The sequence below is a fragment of the Vulpes vulpes genome, chromosome 13 (genome assembly GCF_048418805.1).
Source record: "Vulpes vulpes isolate BD-2025 chromosome 13, VulVul3, whole genome shotgun sequence".
NCBI lineage: Eukaryota > Metazoa > Chordata > Mammalia > Carnivora > Canidae > Vulpes > Vulpes vulpes.
The window spans coordinates 15747449-15767376 of NC_132792.1; the positions used below are offsets into that span (position 1 = coordinate 15747449).

At 48.6% G+C, this 19928-nt stretch overlaps 1 protein-coding gene across 2 annotated transcripts in view; it reads right to left on the reverse strand.

Annotated features, from left to right (window-relative positions):
- ZHX2 (zinc fingers and homeoboxes 2) overlaps positions 1–19928 on the reverse strand; it is a 162643-nt gene that overhangs the window by 17152 nt on the left and 125563 nt on the right. The gene's annotated exons all lie outside the window — the stretch shown is intronic.

Here is a 19928-nt window from a genome sequence, read left to right on the forward strand (position 1 = left end):
TTCACTTGAAAGCTTCCTCGTTTCTATAAATATTGAGCAAAATGATGATTTAAGAAAATGGCTGCATGGTATTATCTTGTAGGGCTACACCACATGTGATGTATTTAGCCATTCAACTTCTGTTGGACATTTAAGTTATTTCCAATTTTTGGCTCTCTTCAACGATATAATAGTCAACACCCTGAGTCCTTATTTCTGATAACCAACTTTGGATGAATGAATGCTGAGAAATAGAAGCACTGGGTCAAAGAGTATGCACGTTTAGGTTTTCTAGACTCCTATGGCCAACTTTTGCATCAGCCAAATCTTCCCCTGGCAGCGAATGAGAATGCCCAACCTTCCACTCTGCCTACATGAAATATGACCATGAAAAAGCTTTCCCAAGTAGATGGGGTTAAACCGTCTTAATGTGCTTTCCTTGATTGCTAATCAGGTTGAACTGTTTTCAGAGATTTACTTGCCATGTGTGTTCTTTCTTTTTGAATTGCTTATTTATGCCATTTTTATGTGTGATGCTCAGCGGTTTTATTATTAATTCACAAGTTTTCTCTAGATTGACTATCAGTACTTTATTATATTTGTTGCAAAATGTTTCTAGTCTATCATTTACCGTTTACTTTTGTATATGGTGTTTTTCATGTTTTATATGTAAAAATTTGAAGATTTAGGCAGCAAATTCACCCACCTTTTTATTTTTGTGGCTCCTTTCATTGTGATTTTATATGTAGGAAGTGATTCCTGGTTATTAGAAACAAACTGCAGGTTACCAGAGAGGTGAGGGTTTGGGGGGCACATGAACTAGCTAATTAATGATTAAGAGGTGCAAATTTTCACTTACAAAAAAGTAAGCCCTGGGGATACAATGTATAGCATAGGGAATATAGTCAATGATACTGTAATAACTTTGTATGGTGACAGGTGGTAACTGGACTTATCATGGGAGCCATTTCATAATGACAAGAAACAGGGAATTGCTATGATGTGCGTCTGAAACAGGATATTATACGTCCATTATACTTTAACAAAAATATTAAATAAATAAAAATCACTTGCACATCAAAAAAAAAGGTGATTCTCTGCTTTGATGGCTGAGACATATTCTATGTTTTCTTAGAGTGTTTTAGCTTTATTTGTTACATTTAACTCATCTAAAATTGAATTAAGGGTTAAGCTATAAGATACAATTCTAATCATTTTTCTGGAAAGTTACCAATTATCTCATCGCATGTATTGTATTATGTTTTCTCACTAATTTGTGAAATCATCTTTGTCATACATTAAATTTTTATATATACTAAGGTATTTCTGGGTCACCTATTCTGTGCCTTTTATCTAGCTATTGAGACTCATACTTAATGTCTCAATTTTTTTTGGTAGATTAGAGTATATTTTAATATCTGGGAGTGTGAATTCCTCCTTATTATTCTTCTTCTGTAAACATTTCTGGGTTACTTTGGTCACCTAATCCCATAAATCAATTTTGATAAATCAGAGTCACCTGCAAAATAAAACCCTGTTAAAATTCTGATTAGGGGGCACCTGGGTGGCTCAGTGGTTAAGCATCTTGCCTTTGGCTCAGGTCGTGATCCTGGGGTCCTGGGATCGAGTCCCACATCGGGTTCCCTGCAAGGAGCCTGTTTCTCCCTCTGCCTATGTCTCTGCTTCTCTCTCTGTCTCTCATGAATAAATAAATTTAAAAAGAGAACTTTGATTGGAATTGCACTAAACAAATATTAATTTGGGAGTCCAGAAACAATTTGTTTATTAGGAGTAGGAATTGTTAACGGAAGGCAGACTGGGGAACTGGCCATGTTGAGTGTCTCAGTGCATGGGCTGAGACAGGGGGCCCTTCCATTGTGTGGGTAAAAGAGAAGGGAGATGTGTTTTGAGACAAGTAGAGCTGACATCCAGGGAGAAGGAGAATGGGAGAGATGGCATCTCTGAAGTCTACCGTTTGAGTGTTGAGAATGATCTCAGCACAGAAAATTGTAACTGTGTTGCCCCTCCCACTGGCTTGGGTTTGAGTCCCATGGAGGAGAGTGGTCAAGGGCGGAATGAAGACTTATTTTTATGAGCAACAAGGGAAGACTCTGCGCACACGTGTCTGCTCAGGGGCACAGGTGACAAAGCTGAGCGGGACCCAGGGGGCGGCATTTCCCCTTGTGAACCCAGAATGCAGCCATTCTAAGGAGGAGCCCTGGCCTTTCCATGCTGGGCAACATCCTCAGCTGTGGTTGAGGATCCCTCAGGGCACCAGTGAGGAGAGGACACCGGTACAGCAGAGCAGAGGGGACCATGCCCTTTTTGCACTGAGTACACCCAAGCCCACATCTTCAGCTTTCACATTCTTGTAGCTCAGACTCTTTATTTCCCCCTCAGCCACACATTGTTTCCGCCAGAGTTTATCTCTGTCAATGGTTCCACCATTGCTCCTTCTGCCCAAACCTCTTTGTCTCACCCCAATGAATCCATCAGCAATTCTGTTGACTCTTGTCTTCAAAATAAATCCAGCGCCATCAGACCACTTCACACCACTCCCCCTGCTCCCTGCCCTGTCTCAGCTCCCATCATCTCCTGCCTGGAAGCTTGCAGCACCTCCTGTGGGTCTCCTGCTTCCTTCCTCTCCAAGGCAGAGGGATGTTCTAAGATACCAATCCGTTCATGTCGCCTTTCTGCGTGAAGGCCTTTCTCCATGCCCTCCTAACCGCATACCCTGGCATGTTGTGGCCCATGCTTCCTGTCCCCCTTGGGCGTCATGCTCCGGATGCTGGTGCAGATGCACTCCGTCCACCTCAAGACCTCTGCCGGAACGTCCCATCCCAGAGCTCCTCAGTGCACACACCTCCTTTAAAGTCATCCTGCCACGGAGGGGCCTTTCCTGACTGCCACCCCACTGAAATTAATGCCTCCCACCATCACTCTATTTCCTTCCTTGCTTTGCTTTCTTCATAACACCTTTCAATATTTAAGATTTGCTTAGGGGCACCTGGGTGGCTCAGTCATGTAAGCGTGTGACTTCGGCTCAGGTCATGATCCCAGGGTCCTGGGACGGAGCCCCACGTGGGGTTTCCCGCTCAGCAGGGAGCTTGCTTCTCCCTCTCCGTCTGCCTGCCCCTCCTCCTGCTTATACTCTCTCTTTCTCTGTCAAATAAATAAATAAAATATTTTTATTTATTAATTTTTAAAGATTTTTCATTTATTTATTCATGAAAGACACAGAGAGAGGCAGAGACATAGGCAGAGGGAGGCTCCTTTCAGGGAGCCTGATGCAGGACTCGATTCCAGGACCCCTGATGGGATCATGACTTGAGCCGAAGGCAGACACTCAACCACTGAGCCACCCAGGCGTCCACTTAAAAAAAAAAAAAAGATTTACTTATGCATTTTATGCTTACAGAAGGGAGGAGAGAATATTTACCCTCTTAATCATTTCTTCCTCTAGAACTGTGCTCTCCATATGCCAGCCACTAACCACATGTGACTCTTTGAATTTAAATTAATTAAAATAAAAAAATTAAAAAATCAGTTCCTCAGTCACACTGGCCACATTTCAAGTGCTCAACAGCCACATGTGGCTGGTGGCTATTCTATTAAACAGTGCAGGCTGTTTCTATCCTTGAGGGACCTTCTATGGGACAGTGCTATTCTAGAATAGAAGCCCCATAAAGGCAGAAACTGTTCACTGTGGTTTCCCCAGAGCCTAGAATCATACCTGGCCCATAGCATACTTTCTATAAATGTTGGCTGAATAATTAAGTTAACTGCAGGATGGCTACCTCGTGGGAACCGTGGCTGATGCGGGGTGAGGAGGCACAGCAAAACCTCTTGTGGATGCTCAGGACTGTGTATGCACATGTGTGTGCCCCCTTACATGCGTGCATGTGTGTGCACGTGTGTGTGTATGTTGGGGCTCATATGAGTAGAGGAGCTTTATTAGGGGAAGGAGGCCCTAAAGAGGGTGCTATTGACACAGCAGAAGGTGGCAAAATTTGCACACACTAGCCAAGAGGCTTGGGCATATAAAACACAATTTTTAAGAGAGGGATCAAAAGGAGACTTTTCTCCTGCAGGACACAGTAATCAGGCAGGAATGGGCTCTCATGAGATAAGAGATTTTTCTAACAGAAACTCCCCATCTGTAGGATGATTTAAATCTGTTGATAAATGAGGCCCAGAAGTGAACCAAACTGTGGTAAAACACCCTAAAACTTCTCAAGGTTCCAAAAAATTGCATTTCAGAATAAACAGTATCTTCTAAAACTCATTTGGCAACCAGGAGTCCAAACCACAGCAGATCAAAAAGAAGGAAAGATGAAGGAAGAAATAAGAGAAGTGGAGGCAGGGCTCAGAAAATACTGAGCCTTTGAAGAATTCATCTCTTGGGGTCCCCGTGATGGAGCTGCAAGAACCATTGCCCTTGGAAGAATAATCCTGGCACGGCAAGGGGGTGAGAACAGCATCTACAGAACAGCAGCATGTGGCATCTGTTTGAAAGTCCGTGAGCCACCAGCGAGACTGGGACCAGCGCTGTGAAGCCTGGTACTCGCGGCATGAAGGCTACGGTACAGCCAGGCATCTTCGGGTTTGGGTGCCTACCACGCAGAATTGGCACAAATAAAAAAATGAATGAAGGAAGGAATTAATGAATGAAATGCATGTTAAATCTCCAACACAGGGGTGCCTGGGTGGCTCGGATGGTTGAACGTCTGCCTTTGGCTCAGGTCATGATCTCCAGGTTCTGGGATTGAGCACTACATCAGGCTTCTTGCTCAGAGTCTGCCCCCACCCCCCGCTTATGCTCTCTTTCTCGCAAATGAATAAATAGAATTGCAAAAAAAAAAAAAAAAAAAAAAAAAAAAAAACCAACCCTAAAAACCCCAAACAAAACTCCAACACAGCCCCTTCCATGCATGCTGTGGGGGTGAATATCCCATCAGACTAGCCCTGTGTTGCTGGTCTCACCCTGGCCAGCTTCCCAGTGGGTCTGAGGCAGGCACCAGCACATTCTGTGTCAACCTGCAGACACCCCACTTATGGGCAGCACCCAGCTGTCTGCTGGCTGCCCCTAGCCACCATGCCAAGGGCCCAGCAGCTCCCTTCTGGGAGCCTCAGAAGCAATCCCTGCCTTCGGGGGGTGGCCTGAGTAGGTTAGGACCAAGCACATTTGTGATGAAGATCCTGGTGCCCAGAAGGAGAGGAGAGGTAAGAAATCTCCTTCATCTGTGACTATTCTGCACAGCACGTCCTCCTTCCCAGCCGTCCCAGCCCTCACAGCCCAACTGTCACAGAGCGCGACAAGCCTGTGGTGCGTGGAGAGGGAGCCCAGCACCAAACACAGACTCTCGCCTCCCCTGCGTGTTTTTTGACATGGTCTCGGTTTTCCTTTTGTCCACTGCGGGATTTATCATGCACCACAAAGAAAAACCCAACGGTGAATGAGAAATGACAAAACCTTGGGACAAATAATATATAATGAAATTGGCCAGCCTCTAAGACAATGACAAAAGTCACTTGTGGGTGTCTGCAGAGCTTTCGCCTCACCACCTGGAGCTTCTTCCATCATCATCCTCTGTGTTGCGGGACGATCAGACCCCTGTGTACTGGGTTTGGGTGTGGGCCCAGCCCCGAGGATGTGGGGTAGACAGACTTGAAGAAACCTGTGCTCTTGTTCTTGAGATGCTCACAGCTGGAATATTCATCCTAAATATTCATCCTAAGACCCTCACATCCTGAATATTCATCAGCCAGGGCTGCCGTATGCAACAGAGTACCCCTGACCAGGAGGCTTTCAACAATAGGGATATTTCGCTCACAGTTGTGGGGGCTGGAAGTTCAAGGCTGAGGTGTCTGCAGGGCTGGTTTTTCCCGAAGCCTCTCTCCTTCAGCTTGTGGATGGCCACCTTCCCGCTGTGTCCTCAGTACGCCCTTCCTTCTGTGTATGCCTACCTCCTGGTCACCTCAGAAGGACCCACACCGGACTAGGGCTCACCCCAAGGGCCTCTTCACCTCTTTAAAGACTCTATCTGCAAATCCAGTCACATTCTCAGGGGGGTAGGATTGTAATACATGAATTTGGTAGTTGGGGGGTGGTGGGGAGACTCAATTCAGCCCCTCACAGCCAGGCAGGGCAGTGCCAACCCAACACCCTCAGTGGTACAAAAGTGGTCTATTCATGTAGTCAACGAATAGTGAGCCCTACGAGTGCAGATGCCACTGTGGGAGCCCAGGAGACAGGAGCGAGCAGACAGGCATCCGTCCTCCGGCAGAGCTCACATTCACAGGCATAAACAGGTGGAAGCCCGGCAGCTGATAAGCGCTATGGAGAAAAGTCAAGCCACGAAGAGGATGGGGTGCAGAGTGGGGGACCCATGGTTTGAAGCAGGGAGCTCAGGGACTCCCTCCGCGAGAAGGTGTCTATGGAGCATTTGGTGGCTGCATAGACAAGAAGGAGAGTTTATGAAACACAGAGCAGGCTTCTCCATTCCCTACGGCAGGTTGGGAGGAAGGCAAAAGGCTTCACAGTGGAGGTAATCTTAGAACTAAAACAACCATGACTTTGATTAATTGAAATTTTCCTCACTATGTGGATGAGTCGTCACAACAACTCTGCAAAGCAGTTGTTATGAGCCTCAATTTATGGAAGAATGAACCCAGGCCAGGGAGGCCAAGTGCCTTGCCCAGGGTCACATGGCGTGTTCACGGGCAGAGCTGAGATTTGAGCACAGTCAGTCCAAACTGAACCCATGCTCTTGGTACACGATGCAGCCTCCGCTGGGTGAGCAGAGCTCTGAGGGTGACAGGCAGAGACAGACGGAGGAGGACTCCAATCAGAGGAACCTACTCCCAGGCAGAGGAGACAGCAGGAGGAAGGACATTTCTGAGGAATGACAGGACTGAGGTCAAAGGGCAGGACGTGAGGGTGGAGGCTGGGAAGAGGCTAGCAGGTTGGCTTGGGCCTCAACTGTGGATAGCCCTGTATATGTGCTGCTGAAGTGAGCACATGGATAGCCTTGAATGCCGTGGTAAGGAGCTGCAATTTCATTCTGCTGGCAACGGAGTCACAGGAGCAGCAGGGTCTTGGGGATAAGCTTGTGGGGTGGTGGGGCAGGGATGGTGGAAAGAGAAGTCATGGGGTGCCTGGGTGGCTCAGTGGCTGAGCCTCTGCCTTTGGCTCAGGTCATGATCCCGGGGTCCTGGGATCCAGGCTTCCATAGGGAGCCTGCTTCTCCCTCTGCCTGCATCTCTGCCTCTCTCTGTGGGTCTCTAATGAATAAATAAATAAAATCTTAAAAAAAAAAAAGAGAAGGCACATCAATGAAGGTAAGAACTCCCAAACCTAGCAGATGAACAATAATCCAAATTAACCCCAAATTAAACAATGAGGGCACAGGCTGCCAGAGACACTCCTCTCTCTATCCTGATGTTTGTTCTCTAAGCACATGCTGAGGCCTCTTCGCTTTTCATCTGGAACTTTCTTCCATTCAATCTGGACTTCCTTCCTCATGGCTGGATGGTTCGGGTCTGATTGTGGTAAAACCAATTCTCCCTTAATCATTTTCCCAATAACAATGACAGCTAATTGGGATATATCAGAAAGGGAGACAGAATATGAAAGACTCCTAACTCTAGGAAACGAACTAGGGGTGGTGGAAGGGGAGGTGGGCGGGGGGTGGGGGTGACTGGGTGATGGGCACTGAGGTGGGCACTTAACGGGATGAGCACTGGGTGTTATTCTATATGTTGGCAAATTGAACACCAATAAAAAATAAATTTATAAAAATTAAAAAAAAACAATGACAGCTAACATTCCCTGAAATCTTGGTACATGCCAGGTGCTAAGTGTTTCACTTTTGAAAGACCCTCTGTGACACTGAGGCTCAGAGACGTTAAGGAGCTTGGCTGAGGTCACGCAGCCTGGAGCAGCAGAGCTGGAATACAAGCTTTATGGGGATCTTGTTAAAATATAGATTCTGATTCAGTAGGTCCAGGGTGGTAGCATTTCCTGACTTCTCCCTACCAGTGGCCTGTGGCCCTCAGGGGAAGTAAGAATGGGTCAAACCATCAGACCAGCCCCCAGAATCTCTTTGCAAGGTGGCCGACACACAGCCTGGCTATCAGGTGAGAGATGCCCATGCTCTTGACTTCTCTAGGAAGGCACGTGGGGGAGGTAAAGAGTCAGATTGCAGAAACCCCTGTAGCCAGGGGTGTCCAGCCCAAGGGCGATCAGAGGTCGCAGCAAGCTGAGGAGCCTGGGCCCCTTGGGCCTCCAGGGCGGGCTTCGCACCTACCCTGGGGAGCACATGGGCTTCTCCCAAGGAATTGAAACTTCTCTGGGCTTTGGTGGGGATGCCACTTCTCATTTTAGGGCTTTTCACTGGGGTTGTCAGAGGAAATAACAGGGCTGTCTCTGGGCTTTCAAAGGAAGCGTCTTGTCAAGACATCAAAGCCAAAGAAGATGCTTTTAGCTTTGCCGGGTCTTCTGACAGAGCTGTTAACAGATCCCGCCTCAGTTCATAAGGGTAGGCCTTGTGCATGCGTGCGTGCGTGCGTGCGTGTGTGTGTGTGTGAGAGAGAGAGAGAGAGAGAGAGAGAGAGAGATAGAGAGAGAGATATTGTTCCTTTATGGTCTAAAGTCACAACATCCACCCACCCCTCCACTGCCCCAGAAGGAATTCTGGAGGGTCGGTGCGTTGTGGCGGTGGTGGCTGGCAGGTGGGGCAAAGAAAGGAGTCGGATGCAGGGGTCCTGGGCTTCGCTCTGCACGCCTGGCTGCCCAGCCGCTCCGCATCTGTCTCCATCCTTGCTCCATTTTTCCCATCTGTTGAGTGGGAATTGCTTTTGAAAGGTCACTGGTTACCCTAAGTTAGCTCCCGAGTTTCACCGCTTTCTCCCAAGCCTACTGAAATCTGAACTTGAATTTTGGGGGTGGGCCTACAATGTGGCTCCCAAACCATCAGAGATCACCTGGGGTGCTGCAGACTTATTAAACCCAAACCACCAGAAGCAGGTGTAGGAATCTTTGCTTCGAACAAGCAGCCACCGGGGCGGATGAGCCACCAGCTTATCAGCACCTGGCCTCTCCGAGTTCAGAAGCCGTTGGGTGGAGGCCGGCTCCGTGCCATGAAGACGGGAGAGGTATCTCACTGCACCCCGGGCTGGGCGGGAGCGGAACGGCGTGCTCCGAGGGCAATGGCAATTTAGAGGATGGTGCAGAGGTGAGGGAAGAACTGTGCAAAACGGTGATGCCGGAAGAGAACGGAACACAGACCTCTGGATGCTCCGTAACACAGTGTAAGACAGCAGTAGACACGACAGGTCCACAGCAGCAGAGCCGGTGGCTGCGGGAAGTGAAGCTTTTTTTTTTTTTTTTTTAAGATACATTTATTTTATTTTAGAGAGAGAGAGGATGCACAAGAAAGAGTGAGTGGGGTTGAGGGGCAGAGGAGAGCGAGAGAGAATCTCAAGCAGACTCCCCTGCTGGTGTGGGGCTCGATCTCACAACCCTGAGATCACGACCTGAGCCAAAATCAAGAGTCAGATGCTCAGCCCACTGAGTCATGCAGGCGCCCCGGTGGGCAGGTGAAGTTTAAGATGCTATTTTTTGGGTTTTTATTGGCTCAGTTGCTCAGCTGGATAATTTTTTTATTTTTTAAAGAAAAGACGGAGTTTGCTAATTTGGTCAAGCGCGGGCAGGATGGCATAACAAGCTGGCATTTTCATGCGTAATCTCTATTCCCCCCCATGACACCAGCATGTGGCCGTGATCCCCAGTTCACAGACGAGCACACAGGGCTGGAGAGATTAAAGCGCTTGCTGGAAAGGGTGTCGCCCAGACAGTCCTGGCCTGGCACCCACTGCTTGGGCCCTGGAACTCACAGCTGTTCATTGTGAACAATCCCATTTCCTGACACTGCGTCTATAAATTAGATTTCTCACAAATTCTGAGTGGCTTTCTCCCTCTGGGAGTGTTCAAAGGAGTAAGATTTTAATTGAATTGTAATGTCTTTTTCCACTTGTTACTCTGAGATGCTCTCTTATTAGGTAGGAAAAAAGCTGGCGTGGCCTCCTCTGGCCAAACCAGTTTCAGGGGACAGAATGAAGTTTGTGGCGGCCCTGCGTGGCCCCCCACATTTGCATCACCATGCATTTAGGCAACACAGGGCTCTGTGAGGGGGCCGGGGTCCTGCTAGCAGAGGGGTAGGAGAGGGGACCTGAGGCAGGGCAGTTAAGGGCAGGGTGGGGGTGGGTGGGTAAAGAGAACCAGCTATGCCTGAGAAGACGGACCCATTCTGAGCCCAGGGCCCAGAATTTACTCATTTACTCAGAAACATCAAATTCTACAGCTCGTTCGCTGTAGAAACGAGCCCTCCTAGGGGAGGACTTGGCCTCCTGTGTCTTTCTCTGCCTCAGTTCTTGCCACTGGTGCCTGCCTGCATCGTGGAAAGCGACAGAGGCTGGAAGCCAGCTCTCCCCTGTTTTTTTTTTTTTTAATTTTTTAAAAAACATTTTATTTATTTATTCATGAGAGACACACAGAGAGAGGCAGAGACACAGGCAGGGGGAGAATCAGGCTCCATGCAGGTAGCCTGACGTGGGACTTGATCCCAGGTCTCTAGGATCAGGCCCTGGGCTGAAGGCGGCGCTAAACCCTGAGCCACCCGGGCTGCCCTCTCCCCTGGTTTGAATCCTGGTTCTGCCACTTACTAATGGGGGTGTCCCTCCTTCTCCGGCCACAGCCAGGATGCCCCACCTCACGGGCCCCAAACCCACACGCAGCCTGGAGTAATCCCAGTGCAGCACACTCATTGGCCAGGCCAGTCTCAGTTTCCAGGTCCATAAAATGGGGGGATTCTCGGTCTGCAGGATGGGGCTGAATGAGAACCTTCAATGCTGGCCTGTTCTGGCTCTGCCAATAGGTGACTTTATTGGTGAGCGGGTATCAGTGGCAAAGCGGGGTTAAGCTGCGCCGTTTGTTCTGCTGTCTCCCCTCCCCCAGGCCACCCTCTGACACTTGACCTTATTGCCACATCCCCTTCTCGGCTGCCACCCCCTGGGGACGGCGCTGTGCACTCACACTAGCTCAGCTCATCTGAGTCGTGCCGCTCCGAGATCTTCTTACTCATGTTTTGTTCATGCCCATAGGAATTTCTATGGCAACTGTGCCAATATTTTTAATTTTCCTAACTTTGCCTGTCTATTTCAGAAGATTCTGTCTTCTATGTTGTTGAGAAGATAAAGGTCACAAGACAAAGGTCACCTTCTTCCCCCTTTCCACACTCATCCCTTTCCCTTCCACGTCAGCAGAGGTAGCAGGGCTCCCCACAACAAGGCTGACCCCTCCACCTGGCTGCTAGCTGCCCTGCTGTGCCTCCAGCCCGGGCGCCCATCGATGCTCTCAACTCCTCTTCTTTCCCCGGGTCCCCTTCCCTCTGGGTTAGGGACACCCCAGGTTCCTATTTCCCTAAAAAAGTAAACAAATCAAAACAGAAGTGAAAAGTGACACCCAATTTCCCAGAGCTGCTCAATTCTGTGCGGGTTCACACATTTTTAAAGAAAAGATTTTATTTGTTTATTTGAGAGAGAGAGAGAGAGAGAGAAAGAGAGAGAGAGCATGAGTGTGCACAAGTGTGAGAAGGGAGAGGGAGGGAATCTCAAGCAGGATCTCTGCTGAGCATGAGCCTAACGCAGGATGGGGAGACCGATGCAGGTTGTGGAGCCCAACACTGGGCTCAATCTCATGACCCCGAGATCATGACCTGAGCCAAAATCAAGAGCTGGACGCTTGACCGAGTGAGCCACCCAGGAGCCCCTACCCTTACTGTACGGACTCTTGCTCTCTCTGGCAGAGGTGAAGAGCTCAGGCCTCGGATGAAGGAGACTTGCTTTCTACATCTGCTCCTGCCACTTGTCCCTACATGGGCCTAGACAGGTTACATCAATTTACTGAAGCCTCAGCCTTTCTGTGAGTGAGATGGGCATGAAAATGGTACCCACATCAAAGGGTTGCCAAGAGGACCCAGCCAGCTCTCTGGGTACCACGATTATCTCCAGGTCCCCAACATGATGAGCTCTCAGCTTGCAACACAGGGTACCTGTTGTTGAGATTCTGCAACCATCACACGTCTCAAAGGATGTTTGCGACCACTCTGCTCAGCTCTTCCAGAACTGCCCTGGTCACCCTTGCTCTGTGGATGCTTTTCTGTCAAACTGCCAAATCTGTCCCCATCACCGACTCTGTGGGGCAAACCACCTTCTTCCAATTCCTCCGTCCCAAAGCTCTACCTTCAACCTTGCAGAGAGCGAGCTACCAAGCAGGCTTCCTAGCCCCTGCAGAGCCCCCGGCCTCCCGCTCTGATGGCTGGCTGATAGTGAGGATGGACCATGTGGACGGGGGCTGGAGGGGCCATTCTACACTGAACCTTGATTTTTTTTTTTTTTTAAAAAAAAAACAAGGCCAAGATGATTCATAAAAACCAAGGAAAATAATACATTAATTAAAAAACCAGACGAGGGGCGCCTGGGTGTCTCCATCAGTTAAAGTGTCTGACTTATGATTTTGGCTCAGGTCATGATCTCAGGGTCATGAGATCTAGCCCCATGTAGGGCTCTGCGCCCAGTGAGGAATCTGCTTCCCTCTCTCTGCCTCCCCCCCTGCTCTCTCTCTCTCTCTCTCTCTCTAAAATAAAGAAGTAAATCTTAAAAAAACACCAAAACCCCTAGATGATCCATACCTGGTCAGCTGGAGAACAGACTCTACTCAGTTACCCCCACCAGAAAGTGTATCTGAAGGGGAAATTCTGCAGAGGCTGGGCTGGATGGCCTTCCAGTCTCTTCACAGTGTGTATTCTGTGCATCTATGGCCATCACTGGGAGTCTCTATGGAAATCCTAAATTTAATGCTTCTAGAACCAAGCTGATCCCTTGCTTCTCAAACGTGATCTTTCTGTAATGCACCTTATTCCAAATATAAGTCCCACAATCTTCTCAGTCCTTCGGACTGGAAACCTGGATTCCCCTTCCCCCCCCCCCCCTCCCTTCCCACCCCATAGTTTATGGAGCACCACATCTTCCTGGCTCTGCTTTCACCATGCCTCCGTAACCCTCATTCCTCTGTGCTAGGTCAAGTTCTCCTAACGCCCTCCCTCTGCAGCTGCAATAACTCCCCACATCTTGGCCTGGTCTCTGGGCTTCACCTGTTTGTGGCTGGTACTGCCTGTCCAGTAGGCTTTCCCCCTCCTCTGGCAATGGCAGTTCAGTTCTTTGCAGAGAAAGGCCCCTACCCTCTCTTGGTCCACGTGGGACCCTGGCAGTGACTTGGTTCTGACCACTCAGAGCATCACGTTCTCCAGCAATAATGAATGATTAAAGAATGGGGTCATGGGGCGCCTGGGTGGCTCAGTGGTTGAGTGTCTGCCTTTGACTCAGGATGTGATTGTGATCCTGGGGTCCTGGGATCGAGTCCTGCATTTGGGATCGAGTCCTGCATTGGGCTCCCCATGGGGAGCCTGCTTCTCCCTCTGCCTATGTCTCTGCCTCTCATGAATAAATAAATAAAATCTTAAAAAAAAAAAGAATTAGCTCATGAGCCAAGCAGAGCACTCAGAACCAGTGCAGGTTACTCCGGGGTTTCTTTTGGAACCACCGGCGGGGGGAGTGAGGTGGGAGGGATGTGCTCTTTTCTGGTGGAATTACCGAACCAACTGGATGTAAGTGCACGATTGCTAGCGGCCTTCTTGCCACAGGAGGGGCAACATGCCTGAGAGCTGAGCCGAACCCTGAGCTGAGAGATGCAGACAGTAAGTTCTGAAAACATCCTGCTGAAAGTCGCTATGCCTGAATCCAGCATACTGATGTCAGTTTGATGGGGTTTTTCTGTCACCTGTAATTGAAAACATCTCGACAGACACCGTTTCAGGCCGACCTCCTCACCGCCACCATACCTTTCTAAAACAGTAATTCTCAGCCTTTTCCTGCCATGACAGACATGCTAGGTGACATGCCCATTTGCAACATTCTCTCATTCTTGTTGTGATGGCTATTATTCCACACCATTCCCTCTCACTTAAGAAAGAATCTCCAGATGTGAGCGGGAGTGACATTCTTATAGGGTTAGCCCTGCATCCTTGCTAATCAGGAAGAGTAAGTCATTCACAAACTTTAATATCTTATTTCTAGAAACACATTTCTTGCTGCTACATACCTCACAACGCATGCCATGATCAAACATCGTGTTTCTACACACGAATCTGACCATGTCATCCTTGTCTTGAAAACGTCCCTAGGAGCAGTGGCAGCTGGTGGTGAGAGGTGCTTTTCACCACCCAGTTCCGTCTGGATGCCCCATTCCCATCCTCAGCCTTCCTGGTATTTTATTTTTTTTAAAGATTTTATTGATTTATTTATTCATGAAAGACATACACACACACACAGAGGCAGAGACACAGGCAGAGGGAGAAGCAAGCTCCACGCAGGGAGCCCGATGTGGGACTCGATCCCAGGCCTCCAGGATCACGCCCTGGGCCAAAGGCAGGCGCTAAACTGCTGAGCCACCCAGGGATCCCCTTCCTGGTATTTTAAAAAGGGAAACATAGTAAAGGACTTATTTTTTAGAAATAGAAACATGGGCCTTGGAAAAAAGAGTAAGTACAACTCCTACATTTGTTTGTTCACTTGTTCATTCATTCATTCACTCATGTGGCTACATCCCAGGCACTGATTTAGATACTCAGGAAATGAGACAAAAGATTTCTGCTCTCAGAGTGTCTATGATCAAGGAAGGGGAAATAGAAAATAAATGGAGAACAACTTACAGATAGTGTGGGGTGCTCTGCAGAGTTTTAAGAAATGATATGATGGTGATTGAATAGCCCTGTCAGTGAGATAATCAGGGGATGCCTCTTCAAGGAACTGAGTTCTAGGCCTAGGACTCTATTGAGAACCACGCACCTTGACACGATAGTTCGTATAAGAGAGGAGCAGACTCAGTGACTGCTGGTGACATTCTGTGTCTGCCGCAAAGTAATTTTCAAATGATGCAGTTATTATTTAAAAATTCTATTCTCCCCAATGATATTTTTTTGAAAGGGCTTAAAAAGGTTCATTGAAATGTACAACTTTTCACTCACCAACACGAAAACAAAACTCTTCAGTGGTTTTATAATAGAAGAGAATTCTTTTTTTTTTTCTTACTTAGGGCAAGTAAGGGATAGTTGGATATGAGATAAGTTGAGAGCACCATACAGCTCCAAAAAAGTTCTGGAGGTGGGGGGGAGTGTTATCTGGGAGTCTAGTAAACTATTAGAAAAAATTTTAATCTCGAGGAAATAATTTTTATAAAGTGGAATAAATACTGAAACTATAGCATACAGTTTATTTTTTGAAGTAGTTAAAATGAAGCATTGTCTTGGTTTACAAATAAAGACTTTGCACCCAGATACCATATTCTGCCTTTTTTTTTTTTTAAAGAGAGAGAGTGACAGAGAGTGAGCATGCCAGCAGTGGCAGGGAGAAGGAGAGGGAGAGAGAGAGAGAGAGAGAGAGAGAGAATCTCTATCTCACAACCCTGTGATCATGATCTGGAATGAAATCCAGAGTCTGATGCTTAACCAACTGAGCCACCCAGGCGCCCCTTCTGTACACTCTGCTTGCTTTCTCTCTCTCTCTCTTTCTTTCTTTTTTTTTTTAAGATTTTATTTATTTATTCATGAGACACACACACACACACACACACACACGCAGAGACACAGGCAGAGACACAGGCAGAGGGAGAAGCAGGCTCTATGCAGGGAGCCAGACGCAGGACTCTATCCAAGGACTCCAGGATCATGCCCGGGGCTCAAGGCAGGTGCTAAACCACTGAGCCACCCAGGGATCCCCTACACTCTGCTTTCAATGAAAGAAGCCAAAGACTAGAGAATCAGGAAGGTCCATAGGGCATCAAAGTTGGAAGATTCTCAGAGATGACCTAAGGCTAGGTAAGGTGAACCGGGAGATGTGGGCAGGGACAGAATGCAAGCATGGACAGAGGGCACAGAATCTTGTCCTTCACCATCATTATAAGACTTCAGTGGCCTGTATTCCTGGACAGGTGGGTGAAGTGTCTCTCAAAGGCAGTTGTGTTGGGGTGATGGGTTCTGCTGGGTTTCATCAGATGGGTTCCATCTGTCCTCAGCGTCATGATGGGGTCAAAGAGTTTTCAGCCGAGAAGCTAGTAAAGCAGAGTGAGTCAGTCCATTAGTTTTGGAATTAGAATGGACCAGGATTTGAAGTGAGGCCTTACCCAACCCTTACCAATTGTATGACATTGGCAAGATACTTCACAAGATATGGAAAGAATCTGGAGCTAATGCCTACCTTATAGGATTGTTAGATGCCATAAGTGGTGTAATGCTTGTAAAGACCCCATCATGGTGCCAGGTCCCTGTAAACCTCAATAAATGATGATGAAATGATGTATTATTAAGCAGAAATTATTACGGTAGAAAGAGTGTGCCAAAGGCAAGGTGACTCTGATCCCCTGGAGGGGCTCATGGGGACTCAGATGCAAGCCAAGACAATCAGGAAATTGCCTTTGTGTCGACCTGGGTTTCAGATCACGAACCTATCACGCTGTACCATCTTGACTCCGTCTCTTTCTCTGAGCAATAATCTTGTAAAGAAGAAAAAAGAAGCAACAAGATTAAGACACATGTTGAAGCAAAGTGGCTTCATTATTACTGCAGTAAATTCTTGGTGCTATCATCTTCTCTGAGGCAAAGCATCCTTTTTCTGGGTAGAAAGAATCCTAACAGCCGCCACCACATACCGGCACACACACCCACACACCCATAAACATGGCAAACCAGGGCTGGGAGCAGAGGGATGGGTTTCTGAAAGCAGAAAAAAAAATCTTGCTGAGACAGAAAGAAACAGGAATCAATTTTGGTTTTACGCGTCACATACATAAATAAATAAGGTGCTATCAAATGTTTAAGATGGGCCTGCTCTGATTTACAATCCATCAAATGCTGCTATCAAAACATTTAGAGAGGCCGGGAGACCACAGGGATTCATCATATCGACAATTCCCGGTGTAACCTTTTCATTTCCCTCCTTGTGGCTGATGTGTGCACGCTCCGTCTTGCCGGAGCCGGCAGAGAAGGGAGATTTCCCTGTTCCCCAGACTCGGATCAGGGTGAGAAGGGGCGTTTCAGCAGATGCTTAGATTTTTCCATCCGATCCCTCTCCCTATTCTGCCCCCTACTCCTGTCTCTAGCTCCTCAGCTTGTCTTTTGCACACCCCAAACCCACAGCTTTCTCCTGAACCTCTTTCATCTCTAAGAGACTCAAAGACACTTCCCGTCATCTCAAAGCCTGGGATAAAGGCTGAAGACTCTTGCTCTCTGATAGAAGGGCCTCCACAAAGCCATTCATCCACGCCAGTCAAATCCCAGGCAAAAATCACATGGGTTTAAACTGCATCCAGGGGCCACAGTTCTGGGTCTCTTTGCACAGGACTCAGGGTGTCGGAGGTCGGATAATGGCCCCCAAAGATTTCCAGGTCCTGATCCCTGGAATCTGTGAATGGGACTTGTATGATGTGATCAAAAGGGACTTGGATGATGTGATTCCATTAAAGACCTTGAGATGGAGAGATTATCTTGGGTTATCCAGGTGGACTTTGTATAATCACAAAGGTCCTCACAAGGGGAGGCAGAGGGGGATGTGACCGCAGATGAGGAGAGGGTGACGTGAGGGTGCACGTGGAGACGGGCAGACGTGCTTTGAGAGTGGGTGATGGAGGAGCCGCTAGCCAAAGAATGCAGGCAGCCACTAGAAGCTGGGAAAGGAAAGGAAGTAGGTCATCCTTCAGAGCCTCCAGGGGAAACTGGCCCTGCCTGCATCTTGGCTTTAGCTCCAGGAATCTGATTTTTGACTTCTGATCTCCAGAACTGTGAGAGCCTTCGTGTTGTTTGGAGCCGCTCGGTCCATACTGCAGCTGCAGGACATCAGTACGGGGCAGGGTGAGCCAGGGTTGCAGTCTGTACCCTTCCTTTCACCCCACGCCACCTGTCAGGTGAGGTCCCTCATGCTCCCAGGCAGAAGGCAGAGGCTCTGGTCTGCCGGCCCTGGAGAAGCTGGGTCACTGTCCCTTGAGGATGAGCCAGAACTCCTGCCCTGCTGGGTTCTGGTCCGCGAGGCCAGCATCTGCTGCCTTGGGGTTCCATAAAATTGCCGCAGCTGGGATGATTACCTCTGCCTTGCATTCTGGAACGACAGTCTTCAGAGGTACACGTGTGAGCACGTGTGTGCATGCACCAGCACAGCCTGCTCCCCCTACTTCCCGGTCAGGTTCATGCTTCGCCTGCCTCTCTCATTTCCCCTGGCCGCCCCCCTGATCCCACCATCATCTCTCGTGGGGGCCCCTGCAATCACTTCCCGCCTCCTGCCTGGTCTTCTGCTTCCTGTTCTCGGCCCCTCCTCCAAGTCATTAATCTTCCAGAAAGATCTCTTAAAATTACAAATCACATTAGCTTAAATTTCCTGATGCTCAGACTACACTCCAGAGGGTTTACTTTGGAATCTTGGGGGCAGGGACTAGGCGTCAGCATGATTGAAGGTGCCCCAGTGATGCCAACAGAACTGCCCCAAGATTTCTATGCCACAGCGAGCAATGACGGGTGTGCCCCTGTGTTTAGAACACCTGCTCTGTGAGGTGAGACCTTACCTTGAGCCTATCAGAGCTGAACTGTCTATAAGGTGACCTGATACCCATTTTGCTTCTGGCATCCCTGAACTGTAGTGAGGATCAGGTGAGCTGATGGGGACAAGGTGCCTGCCTGCCTTCTCCCCTTCCCCATCCCTTCCTCTTCCTCTCTCCCCTTTCCTTTCTTTCCTCTTTTAAAAGTCATTTAAGGGGTGCATGTCCTGGAGTAAGTCACTACATGGTGGCAGGTTCCCCTCTGGGCCAGGGCTAATGGAGAGAGGCATAGGGCCCACCGCCAGCAGCTTCAGCTCCTGCACAAATGCCCGGGGCTCCTGGGGGTGCAGGCACAGGGCCCCTGGCACGCCTGTGCTCCATCATGGTTGAACAGCATTGGTCAGGCAAGGCAAAACCCAGTATTCCTGGACAATTACAGAGCACAGATTACAAACCTGAACCTGGTCTTGTCTAGCCCCGCTCCTCCTACAAGTGAGCCAACTGAGGCATAGAGAAGTGTCATGGTCCACACAAAAGACCATGCGGCCTCTGGCAGCCCAGGGACAAGGCATGCCCTGCCTGGACCTGAAACGAGCCTCCCTGACCAGGGAGGGTTCCTGTGACAACACCAAGGACCAGCCCTGGGCCGAAGGGCGAAGGCTCCTATTGACCTTGCTGTGGGGATGTCTTGGTGGATGGACCAAGGATGTGGGCTGCAGGCATGCCCCCCTCTTCCAGCACATGGGCCTGGCAGCGTTCTCAGGCTCCCCACTGTCCATATACTTGAGATGAAGAGAGAAAGCAGGAAGGAAAGGTCCCTTTTGGGATCACCTTTATCTGGGGGCAAAATTCTTACCAACTCAGTCTAGTACGGGAGGACTCTAGAAAAGTAGGATTAAAAAAAAAAGCAAAAACAATTTAAACCTGGGAAAGAATGTGTAAATGTTGCCCACTCTTCCAGAATTCCTCTTTCATGTTTCCTAAGTAATTTTGCAAACTGCTGCTCTTTGGTAGAAAATCACTGGTCTGCTCGTTCCTTTTTGCTAGCAGTCCTTCCCATCGCCTCCACACCGATAATAATGACAGTGATAATACAATAGTATTAAGCACCCCTCAGGTGTCGATCGTGCATTACAATCCACAGGACACTTCTATTTACACCATCCTGTAGGAGCTCCCACTCCTGAGGAGGCCGAGCAGGAAATACAGTCTCTGCTTTCCCATGAGGCCACCGAGGCTGAGAACAGGT